General features: G+C 37.4%; 1 protein-coding gene across 4 annotated transcripts in view; it reads right to left on the bottom strand.

Moving 5' to 3' along the window:
* myh10 (myosin, heavy chain 10, non-muscle) overlaps positions 1-4888 on the bottom strand; it is a 125027-nt gene extending 120139 nt beyond the window's left edge. For all 4 annotated transcript variants that reach the window (XM_038273494.1, XM_038273497.1, XM_038273496.1 and 1 more), the window contains exon 1: positions 4722-4888. The gene's annotated coding sequence lies outside the window, so the exon portion shown is untranslated. The remainder of the gene's footprint in view (positions 1-4721) is intronic.
* Between the last annotated feature and the right edge of the window lie 6495 nt (positions 4889-11383).

Here is an 11383-nt window from a genome sequence, read left to right as displayed (position 1 = left end):
GTTATGCTACGAAATCCCCCGAAAATCCACGAAATGTTGCCATATTTTTATATGTTGATATATTGACGCGGTATCGATCTATTTTACTGACAAAATCTCACAAGAATTTGCAAAATATCACGAGAGTTTGTAACAGAACGATGAAATTTCACGAGATTTTGAAAGTAAAATAGATCGATACCGCGTTTTTAAAAATCAATTTGATATCAGCATATGAAAATATATTTGAGTTTATTATTTTTCAAAGTGTCAGAAATGGATAACAAAACTGCTATTTTCAATGACTACTTATTTTTGTCCAGCTTTAACATCGGTATCGATATCGGTTATCGGCTACATGAGTTTTAAAATATCGGCATATCGGATATCGGCCAAAATCCCAATATCGTGCATCCCTAAAGGATTCACAAAATCCACGGTTCGTTTTCGATTTACGGTTTCGTGGTCACGGTTTTCGGTTTCGGTTCGATACATGTTGATTGTTACACCGAAATCACATAAAAATTTATGAAATTAATGAAAAAATCCCCCCAAAAATAATGGATTGTAATTATTTTAAATGACCCTGGATCATTTCCGCATGCCCTCTACGATCTCCAAGGAACTCAGAGCGGACGGGAGCCACAGCGGAGGCTGTAGGCTTTGCTTTGTGCAGGCGGTCTTCTTCTTGTTTACTACTGGTGGTTGGCTTTGGTCGCAGTACCGCCACCTTCTGCTCTGGAGTGTAAACGCTTCGCCTATGAGAAAAAGGAGCAGCGCATGAACCGAACGCAACACACGCGAACCGAACCGAGACAGTCGAACCGAACGGTTCGGACGGTTTTCAGAAACCGTTCCATCCCTAATATATATATATACATACATACATACATATATATATATGTATATACACATACATACACACACATATACATGTATACATATATACACACGTATATATATTTATATATAAAACAAAGCAAAGTCCTTTGTTATCTTTACCATCAACAGGCTGCAGCCATGTGGAGACTGCAAACCATGCATGGATATAGTACGTTTTTTTTGTTTTTTTTCATTAAAAAATAAGAATAGAACTGACTGTCTGACCTTATTGTGTACAACAGTAAATTTATAAATATTTTTTCCTTTTCATATATTACACAATCCTGCACTTTAATACTGTGTGGAGTCTTATTAAGCATTCATTCAACCTTCTCCCAGAGCTGAACTTAGACCTTCTGATTATAGCTCTATTTTGTATATTTCTTATCTGTGTTTGCCTATATATGCTACACAAGCTCTATGTTCACAGCAGAATTTAAATAAATCCTATAAAAAATGGCTGAAATATACAAACATCTTCAACTCTGTCCCACAACCTGGAGGGATTTTCTGCATTTGTATATTGTTTTCTTTAGATCAAGATTTCTCTGTAAATTTTAGTCATTTCTGAGAATCATTTATAGATTAAATGTTTCGTTTTTATCATTGTTTGTTTATTTTCCACAGAGAATGATAATATATAGAAATTGATGTTGTCATTTGATAGGCCGGAGGTTTAACAGTCCAGTGATTGGTAAATGAACAGAGAAATCTCTCAGTAATGTCTATAATTGGATGGTATAATGACCGGCTACTTACATACATTCCCTGCATTATTCCAAATACGGCTCTGAGTGCAGCAATTTACTTCCACAAAGTGAGCTACAGAGTGGATAATAACTTGAAATTTGATGCTTTTACCAGTTCATTCCTAAATATGACAGAATGAATGGCCAGAGATATTACTACCTGCAATCTGATCTTAAAATAAAATAAGGAAGGGATTAGAATAAAATCTGGGGCAGATCATAGGACGGTGTATAAGTTTATGATTTATATGATTTATTTTCTGGCTTCTTTCACTCAGTCCTGTTTATCTCATCTGGCTCACAGTAAAACGGCTTTTCAACCCCAAACCGCTTGTTTATAAGAAATAATCTGTTTCGAACTACAGTTTTTTTTTTAGGATCAAGTATTTTAAAATATGATCCTACTATTATACTGGGCTGCATGTTTTTAATGTGGACTATATTTAATTTGCACAATATTAAAATGCACATGAATAGTAACATAAATGACTGTTAGAAGAGGCATTTAAAACGTAATGGTCTTACAGCCTCCATCTGTGGTTAACCGTGAATTACACTATTATAGAAAAGAATAAAAAGACACACATTTAGAAATATTAATCAACAACAAATGATTAAAATTAATTTATTTAAAATAGGACATACAAAAAGAGAAAAATTGAAGTAAGAAACCCTGATTTTACCTGAGCTAAAATTTAAACATAAATTTCATAAAAATATATATACCTTTAAACTTATATTTGTATGTTTTTATCCATGTACAAAAATAGATGTGATTTCTCTGCAAATCCCAAATATAGATGATTAGATATAATGATATGTATTGAAGTCTGTATGTATAGTTCTGACTGTATATAAATGAGAGAAGATTCACAAGAAATAAAAAGTTTTTTTTCAGAAATCTATTTGAACCCATTTTTGCAGTTGCCAGGCTACAGCCAGGGCTTGTTGCCATTTTCTCAGTTATAGACCAACAGAAAAAAGGGGGGGACCTGCATGAAACGAAACCCCTTTATTATATATTCTAAGCTGCCCCCAACAGGTTTTCCTCCAGGATTTCCATGTATTTAAATACCAGCTTCTGAAACAGCTTTTCCACAGTATGATGCTGTCATAAATGTATGCCTTGATGCTAATATTTTGTTAGCTGTCAGAACTCAGTCAGAATTCCGAGATTAAAGTCAGAATTCTGAGGAAAAAAGTCAGAATTCTGAGGAAAAAAAGTCAGAATTCTGAGGAAAAGAGTCAGAATTTTGAGAAAAAAGTCAGAATTCTGAGGAAAAAAGTCAGAATTTTGAGAAAAAAGTCAGAATTTTGAGAAAAAAGTCAGAATTCTGAGGAAAAAAGTCAGAATTCTGAGGAAAAGAGTCAGAATTTTGAGAAAAAAGTCAGAATTCTGAGGAAAAAAGTCAGAATTTTGAGAAAAAAGTCAGAATTCTGAGGAAAAAAGTCAGAATTTTGAGAAAAAAGTCAGAATTCTGAGGAAAAAAGTCAGAATTCTGAGGAAAAAAGTCAGAATTCTGAGGAAAAGAGTCAGAATTCTGAGGAAAAGAGTCAGAATTTTGAGAAAAAAGTCAGAATTCTGAGGAAAAAAGTCAGAATTTTGAGAAAAAAGTCAGAATTCTGAGGAGAAAAAAGTCAGAATTCTGAGGAGAAAAAAGTCAGAATTTTGAGAAAAAAGTCAGAATTCTGAGGAAAAGAGTCAGAATTTTGAGAAAAAAGTCAGAATTCTGAGGAAAAGAGTCAGAATTCTAAAGAAAAAAAAGTCAGAATTCTGAGGAGAAAAAAAGTCAGAATTGTGAGGAAAAAAAGTCAGAATTTTGAGAAAAAAGTCAGAATTCTGAGAAAAAAGTCAGAATTCTGAGAAAAAAGTCAGAATTCTGAGAAAAAAGTCAGAATTCTGAGAAAAAAAAGTCAGAATTGTGAGAAAAAAAAGTCAGAATTATGAGGAAAAAAAGTCAGAATTATGAGGAAAAAGTCAGAATTTTGAGAAAAAAGTCAGAATTTTGAGAAAAAAGTCAGAATTCTGAGAAAAAAGTCAGAATTTTGAGAAAAAAGTCAGAATTCTGAGAAAAAAGTCAGAATTCTGAGGAAAAGAGTCAGAATTCTGAGAAAAAAGTCAGAATTCTGAGGAGAAAAAATTCAGAATTCTGAGGAGAAAAAAAGTCAGAATTGTGAGAAAAAAAAGTCAGAATTATGAGGAAAAAGTCAGAATTTTGAGAAAAAAGTCAGAATTTTGAGAAAAAAGTCAGAATTCTGAGAAAAAAGTCAGAATTCTGAGAAAAAAGTCAGAATTCTGAGGAAAAAGTCAGAATTCTGAGAAAAAAGTCAGAATTCTGAGAAAAAAGTCAGAATTCTGAGGAAAAAGTCAGAATTCTGAGAAAAAAGTCAGAATTCTGAGGAAAAGAGTCAGAATTCTGAGATTAAAGAAAGAATTCTGACTTTTTCCCCATATTGAACCGAAATAATATTTAAAAATCAGTTACCTTTTATTTCCAGTGGCCCTGATCATCTAAAAAGAAAGAAGCTTATATTCTATATAAACATGAGTGGCGGCCTCATCCTCTGTCCGGACAGGCCGAGCAGCTGCAGCGGCTAATCTAGCTGGCTAACGGCAGCTCAAAGTTGCCTGAGCCTCGGATCCCAGCTGCTCTAAAACAAGCCTCCCTCCACTCTGTCCATCACCACCTCAATATGCCTGCCTGCTGGAGGCTCACTTTCAATGCGCATATGATTATAAATGAATCTAAAATGCAATCTATTGAAAGCACATCATAGTTCTAGGATATATTTTAACCTCTAGAATCCCATCGTGGGTGTGGGTGGCTCAGAGACGTCTGGCTCAGGATAAAAGCAGGACAATGACCACGTCGCTTCACATCAGGCTCCTAAACAATAACGCTTTTTTATTAAACATCTAAACATTCTATCAAACCCAGTGGAAGAAGTTAGAAATATCCCAGAGGTTTAGCATTACCAGCGAACATTAGCAGAACTGAGGCTCCTCCATCATTAAAAAGTCACAATAATCCGCTAGCTAACGGAGGCTGCTGCTATCCGCTACATCCCACATTAAAGCTCTCCCTTCCCGGGCTTCTCTCCTCAACTTACCGCACGCGGGAGATGAATACGACCTGCCGCCGGTGGTTCTGGTCAGTTTCCAGTGAATAAACGTATAAATCCTTTAGCGTTCCCTTCCTTCAGCCGCGCTCTCATCAGTGGTACTCCCCCCACCATCCAGCACCTTCTCAACCGAACTCTAACCGGCCCGGGAGGATGCGCCGCACCGCCGCACTGCATTCCTTCCACAAGGAAACGCCCCCCAACACAAAGCTCTGCGTTGATTGGCTATCAAAGACTGCTGCTTATTCGGGATTGGTCCAAAATAAATTGTGGAATTCTTTCCATAAAGTTAGTTGTTTTCGTTAGAAAAGACAAACACATGATAAAATCAAGTAATATCCAGCCAGTATTGACATATAATTGAAGTTAAACCAGTTAAAGCTTTAAAAAGTTATAATTCTTGTGCTTTACACTGCTTGAAATTATTCATTGAAATTGTGCCCTTTTTTGCTTTAAGATGTCATTATTATTGCCCAGTATCTAGACTAAATGCAGATCGTTGGTGATAACAAAGCCTACAATCGTTGACAAAGGTTACATTTAATTATAAGCCCAACATGTCCATCTGAAAGACCCTGAATGCAGAGCTCTTTAGAGGGTACGTGTCTAGGAAACGCCTTCAACAGAAAGCTCTGCGTTGATTGGCTGTCAAAGACTGCTGCTTATTCGGGATTGGTCCAAAATAAATAGTGGAATTCTAACCATAAAGTTAGTTGTTTTCGTTAGGAAAGACAAACACATGATAAAATCAAGTAATATCCAGCTAGTAATGACATATAATTAATGTTGAAGCAGTTAAAGCATACAAAAAGTACATTTTTCTAGTCCTTTACACTCTACTTGAAATTGTTTGTCCCTGTTTTGCATTAAAATGTCATTACTAATGCCCAGTATCTGGACTAAATGCAGATCATTGGTGATAACAAAGCCTACAATCGTTGACAAAATTTACATTTAATTATAAGCCCAACATGTCCATTTGAAAGACCCTGATTATAAAGCTCTTTTGAGGGTGATGCATTCTTTTTTACGTGTCTAATTTAATATTTTCATACTAAAGTTCACTCTTGACTGTATAAATGCACCAGGACAATTTTCTGTAATTTTTTTTATTTATTTATTTGGCCAGTGTTGATATACATATACCACTCGTACAAAAGTTAGAAAACAATCTATTAACTGTTTGATATTCCATCTTGATAATAATAGTTTCAAAAAAATTGTAATAAGATCATAAAATAAATGTAAATTGTAAAAGAGTCTTGTCTTGAATATATAGCAAAGAGTTATAGAAACAGCCACACTGTTAAGTTTTTAATCTCCTCAGTTTATTTCAATATAACATATTCATACGAATTTGATGGCATAATTTTGAAAGACATAATAAAATCGTATTTTTTTCGATAATAAAAAACATTTTTCTTTTATTTGTGTATTTTATTTATTTTTCCAAATTTCCTCGGCCTCCCTAGTGCCCCCTGGTGGCAATCTACCCTTTATAGGGCACTCAGTGAAATACTTTAAAAATTAAAACTTCAAGCCACCTTTGTTACCTTTGTAATATTAAAAAAAATATGGATATTCTGATGGGAAACATTAATATCAATGTAATAACAAGAAACGCTAAGTTGCCCGAATATATTAGGAAAATAACAAAAGTGCTTCTATAAGAAATTTATTTAAAACACTCTGGGAGAGAAAGAAATGCATTAGATGCATTAATGCTGATACTGGCACTTATATTATTTTAGTTTATAAACCTAAATATCATTGTTAACTAGGCTTATCAACTTTTTAACTTTTCAAATAGCTTTTTACCGTTTTTTGCTTCACTTGTTAACTTTTTTTCTCAGCTTCCAGTAGATAATCTATCATTCAAGGGCTCATCTAATTGGTCAAATGCCAAAATAAAATGTACAGCCATGTAGCAGGATATTTGCTGAATGGCTGGATATAGATCTTGTGCTTCTAGACCAGGGGTGGTCCATTTATAAGGGGTATGCAAGTGATCAAAAACGTTAACCTGTCCTATAAAAGGTTTAAATCACTGGGTTTAGGAAGGTATTCCTTATAAAAAAATAACCTATTTCGAACAAAAGTTGTTTTGTTTTTTTAGGATCCATTTATTTTATTATTATTATTTTTTATTATAAACAGGGCTCTAGGTATTTGATGTGGACTACATTTTATCAGCACAATATTTAAATGCCAATGAAGAGTAACATAAATGACAGTGTTAGAGGAGGCAATTAAAACTCAATGGTCTTGTAGGAGCCATAAATGAAAAGATGCTTTGATGTTCTTTGTCTGAGTTTATAGCTATTATTGTTTGGTTTTCATTTGTTGGTTTGTTTGTTTGTTTATAGTGGAATGGATCAATTAGATTTGGGAGAAGTTTTGTAATTGGAAATATTACTCACCTGTGGGAGTGTCACTGGTAGAGAGTGGGTGAGTGGGCCGCTGTTTTTTTTTTTTTTTTGTGGCCGCAATACAAATCACTGTAATCTATGTTGTGTCATGTTTGGTTTAAGGTTCCTAACCCACATGCAGAACACTCGGAAACAGGAGAAAAAGTTCAAAGGTTTATTGAACAACACAGTTGAATAAAGAACTGATCCAAGGGATTATCAGATCCGGGACTGGTCACGACTGGGTTCACTGCAGAGGGGGACAGAGTGGTTAGCTGAAGTCCAGGTAATTTGCAGGGTGAGAGAGTGCAGGAATGTACCTGATCTGGAGTTTGAGCTGAGCGGCAGAGAGGGGGAACCAGGAGGGTCCAGAGGCTGTTGGCAGGCTGAGGGCTTGGCGGAGGCAGAGCTTGGTTTGAGAGTTTGCAGGTAACAGGTTTGAGTTTCCCTTTCAAATTCTTCAGAGGGCGCGCAGGCAGGTCTTTGACAGGTTTGATTCTCCAGGGTTCTTCAAAGATAAGACTGACAGATTTACAACAGAGAAACTCTTCAAGGTTTCGGGCAGGATCTACCTGGGAAGCAGAGAGGACAAAACAGATTAGGTTCAGGTTCAGGTTTTCTGGGAGTCAGAGATTCAGACAGGCTGGTTGGCTCAGGCTTGCTAACCATAACTGGCAAACACTCTGGCGCTGGGGTGTAGCTCTCCGCCTCCTTAAGTACTGGTCTCCTGATGAGCAAACGAGCCGCAGGTGGTGCAGTCAGCTCCGGCTCCAGGAGACCTAGAACGCCCTCTGGTGGAGAAAAGTGGACAGACCTCCAGATCCCAACATGTTTGACAAGTTATACTTTGGATACGTTGTTTTCACCTTTTATGTGAATAAAGTTTACATCAGCACCATATTGATCTCAGCGGCTTCCTTTTTTTAAGGAGCTCGTCAGAAAAGGAACGGCTTGACCCTTAGCCTCTAACCATGATTTACACTACTATACAAAATAATAACGTCAACACACATTTACAAATGTTAATCATGAACAAATTATTAACATTAATTTATATCAAATAGGACATAAAACAAGAGAAGAATTAAAGTAAGAAAACCTGATTTTGTTTTTAGCCACATACAAAAATAGATGTGATTTCTCTGCAAATCCCAAATATACAGCTGATTAGACAGGATATGCATTAAAGTTGGGGCAGTGGATAGCACAGCTGCCATGCAGCAAAAAGGTTCTGGGTTTGATTCCCAGCACGGAGAATTTGCATGTTCACCCCGAGCATGCGTGGGTTCTCTCCGGGTACTCCGGCTTCCTCCCACAGTCCAAAAACATGACTGTTAGGTTAACTGGCTTCTCTAAATCCTCCTTAGGTATGAATGGTTGTTTCTGTGATGGACTGGTGACCTTTCTACGGTGGACCCCGCCTCTCACCTGTAGACAGCTGGAGATGGACACTAGCTCCCTCACACCCCACCGCCTGGGATAAGCATGATGGAAAATGGATGGATGTATTGAAGTCTGTATGTATAGTTCTGCATGTTAGTACACTTCAACTATGAGACGAAATGAGTTAAAAAAGTAGGTTGAGTTTGGAGTGTGAGTGTTTGAGGCTGTGACAGGTAGTTGTTTCACAAAACTTTTCCTTTACAACACGAGCTGCTCCACTCCTCTACAGTCTGGTGCAGAGGGTGGAAGGTGTTGTCCATGATAGATGGAAGCTTGGACAGCACCTTACTCTCAGCCACTTCCTCCTCCAGCCTTTCTCACCTCGTCTCTTTCTGTCCTACTCTGCGTTGCTAGGGGCCCAGCAGACAACAGTGCAGGGGTGTCAAACTGGTTCCAGAAAGGGCCATGTGGATGCAGGTTTTCGTTCCAACCAAGCAATAGCAACCAGACTCCAGTCATCTTATCAAGTAAGTCCAGTCTTAACATGATGACTTGATGAGATGACTGGAGTCTGGTGCGCTATTGCTTGGTTGAAACGCAAACCTGCAGCCACATGGCTGTTTCTGGAACCAGTTTGACATCCCTGGTGTAGAGGATGGCTGATGCCACTGCAGAGTCATGAAAGGTTTGAAGCAGGGGCCTGCTCACTCCAAAGGAGCTAAGCCTCCTCAGGAGGCGGAGGCAGCTCTGGCCCTTCTTGTACAGGGCATCGGTGTTATGAGTCCAGTCCAGGTTACTACTGCCTTAGACAGCAAAGCAAAATTAGAAAAAAGAAAAAAAAAAAACTTAAAAAATAGAAAGCTGGCTCCCTGGTTTAGTACAGAGCTGCACACTCTGAAGCAAAATGAGGGAAAACGGGGATCCTTCCTAAACTGGAAAAACATTTTACTGCTGTAGATGATGACCCTTTATAAAGCAAGAGCAGCATATTTCTCCTCATTAATAGAGGAGAATAAGAATAATCCTAGATATCTTTTTAATACAGTTGACAAAATCACCCAGAGCCATAGCTCTGTTGAACAGTCCATCCCACCTGCTCTTGGGAATATTTATTTTATGGGATTCTTTATAAATAAGATTGATTCTACTTGAAATAAGATCATTAACACCCCTCTAATTATGATTGTTTTATTTCTGGAAGGCAGCATCTGAGGTAACTTTAGAATCCTTAGTATGTTTATACTGTTTTCATCCAGTTGAACTTTCATAGTTTGCAAAATTATTGTCTTCATCTAAGCCTTCAACCGGTTATTTAAGGAAGTGTTTCCTCTGATCTCTTCCATTTTAGATGTGATTAATCTATCCCTGTTATAGAGATATGTACCTCTTTAAGGTAGCCTGTACTTCCGAAATTGTCCCTTGACCCAGACGACTTGGTCAATTATAGACCTATATCCAATCTTTCTTTTTTGATTATAATCCTTGAGAAAATAGTTGCTGAACAAGTGTGCGACCATTTACACCATAATGAACCTTTTGAAAGTTTAAATCTGGTTTCAGAGCTCATTGTAGCACTGAAATAGCTTTATTCTCATGGCCTCAGATGATGGACTTGTATCTGTACTTGTCCTGTTGGATCCCAGTGCTGCATTTGATACAGTTGATCATAATATTCTTTTAGAAAGACTTGAATATTTTGTAAGAACTAAATAAACAGTACTAGACTGGTTTCTTGTTTAATTTATATTATAGTTAGTGTAGGATTAACTTTCACCACTGATGATACTCTTTATTTTTTCATAAATCCTGACTAAAGTTACCCATTGCATAGACTGCAGGCATGTCTTGAAGACATAAAAGCCTGGATGTTAAGTTTATGTTTATGAATGCATGTCATGATGGGTTTCAGAAAAGCCCAGTATGCAGAACACCACGGAAACAGATGAAAAGTTTAACAAGTTTGAGCACAAGCACATGGATTAAACACAGGAACTGGTTCAGGCCTGCTGGGGGCAGGTTCACTGGAGTCTGTGAGGATGACAGTTCAGTTAGCTTGGGAGCAGATGAGTTTGAGAGTTTCTGATTTATACCTTGAGGAGTCCGGGTTTGGCTTTGAGAGAGGAACTGTTGGGTCCAGAGACTGTTTAGTTCAGCAGAGTTCAGTAACCGCTTCAGCGTCTTGCTTCTAGCGTGAGGACAGACCTTGACTTTGGGTTTCCAGCTCTTAGTCCAGAGCAGCATGAGAATACAGAGAAGAGTCTTCAGGTTTGGCTCAGAGGGCAGGCTCGGCAGGTTTAAGCTCATCCAGAGCTTACAAGGGAAACTGGATTCCTGTAAGCAGAGACAAAGAGGGATTAGAATCCAACCAGGGAACAGAAGCAACGAAGGTACTCAGAAGATGCTAGGCTCAGATGCTAACCAAACTGGATAAACACTGCGGCGTTGAGGCAAGGTCTGAAGGCCGGTTATATACTGCAGGATCCTCTGATGATGAGATGTGCCTCAGGTGTGTCGAAGGCTCAGCTCAGGAGGATCCACGGCGAACTCTGCTGGAGAAAGATTGAACTTCTCCAGATCCCAACAATGCAGACCAAAAAATAAGTAGTGGTCTTTGGACCAGAGTCTCTGAAAAAGAAAGTTTAGTCAGTCACTTTATTTTGATGGAATTAAACTGATCTCCAGTAATAAAGTAAAACTTCTTTGTGTTATTTTTGATCATGACCGGTCATTTAAATCCCATATTAAACAGATTTCTCAAATTTCCTTTTTTCAGTTTCAAGTACACTGGAAAAATTCGAAATCTAAATAAGTCATTTTTTCTTGAAATAATTGCATTTGTTCTTGGATTGAGGAGATAAA

The sequence above is a fragment of the Cyprinodon tularosa genome, unplaced genomic scaffold (genome assembly GCF_016077235.1).
Source record: "Cyprinodon tularosa strain WSP-4 unplaced genomic scaffold, ASM1607723v1 ctg874, whole genome shotgun sequence".
Taxonomy (NCBI): domain Eukaryota; kingdom Metazoa; phylum Chordata; class Actinopteri; order Cyprinodontiformes; family Cyprinodontidae; genus Cyprinodon; species Cyprinodon tularosa.
Note: the sequence above shows the minus strand (reverse complement) of the source record. Positions and strands in the feature narration are given on the sequence as shown.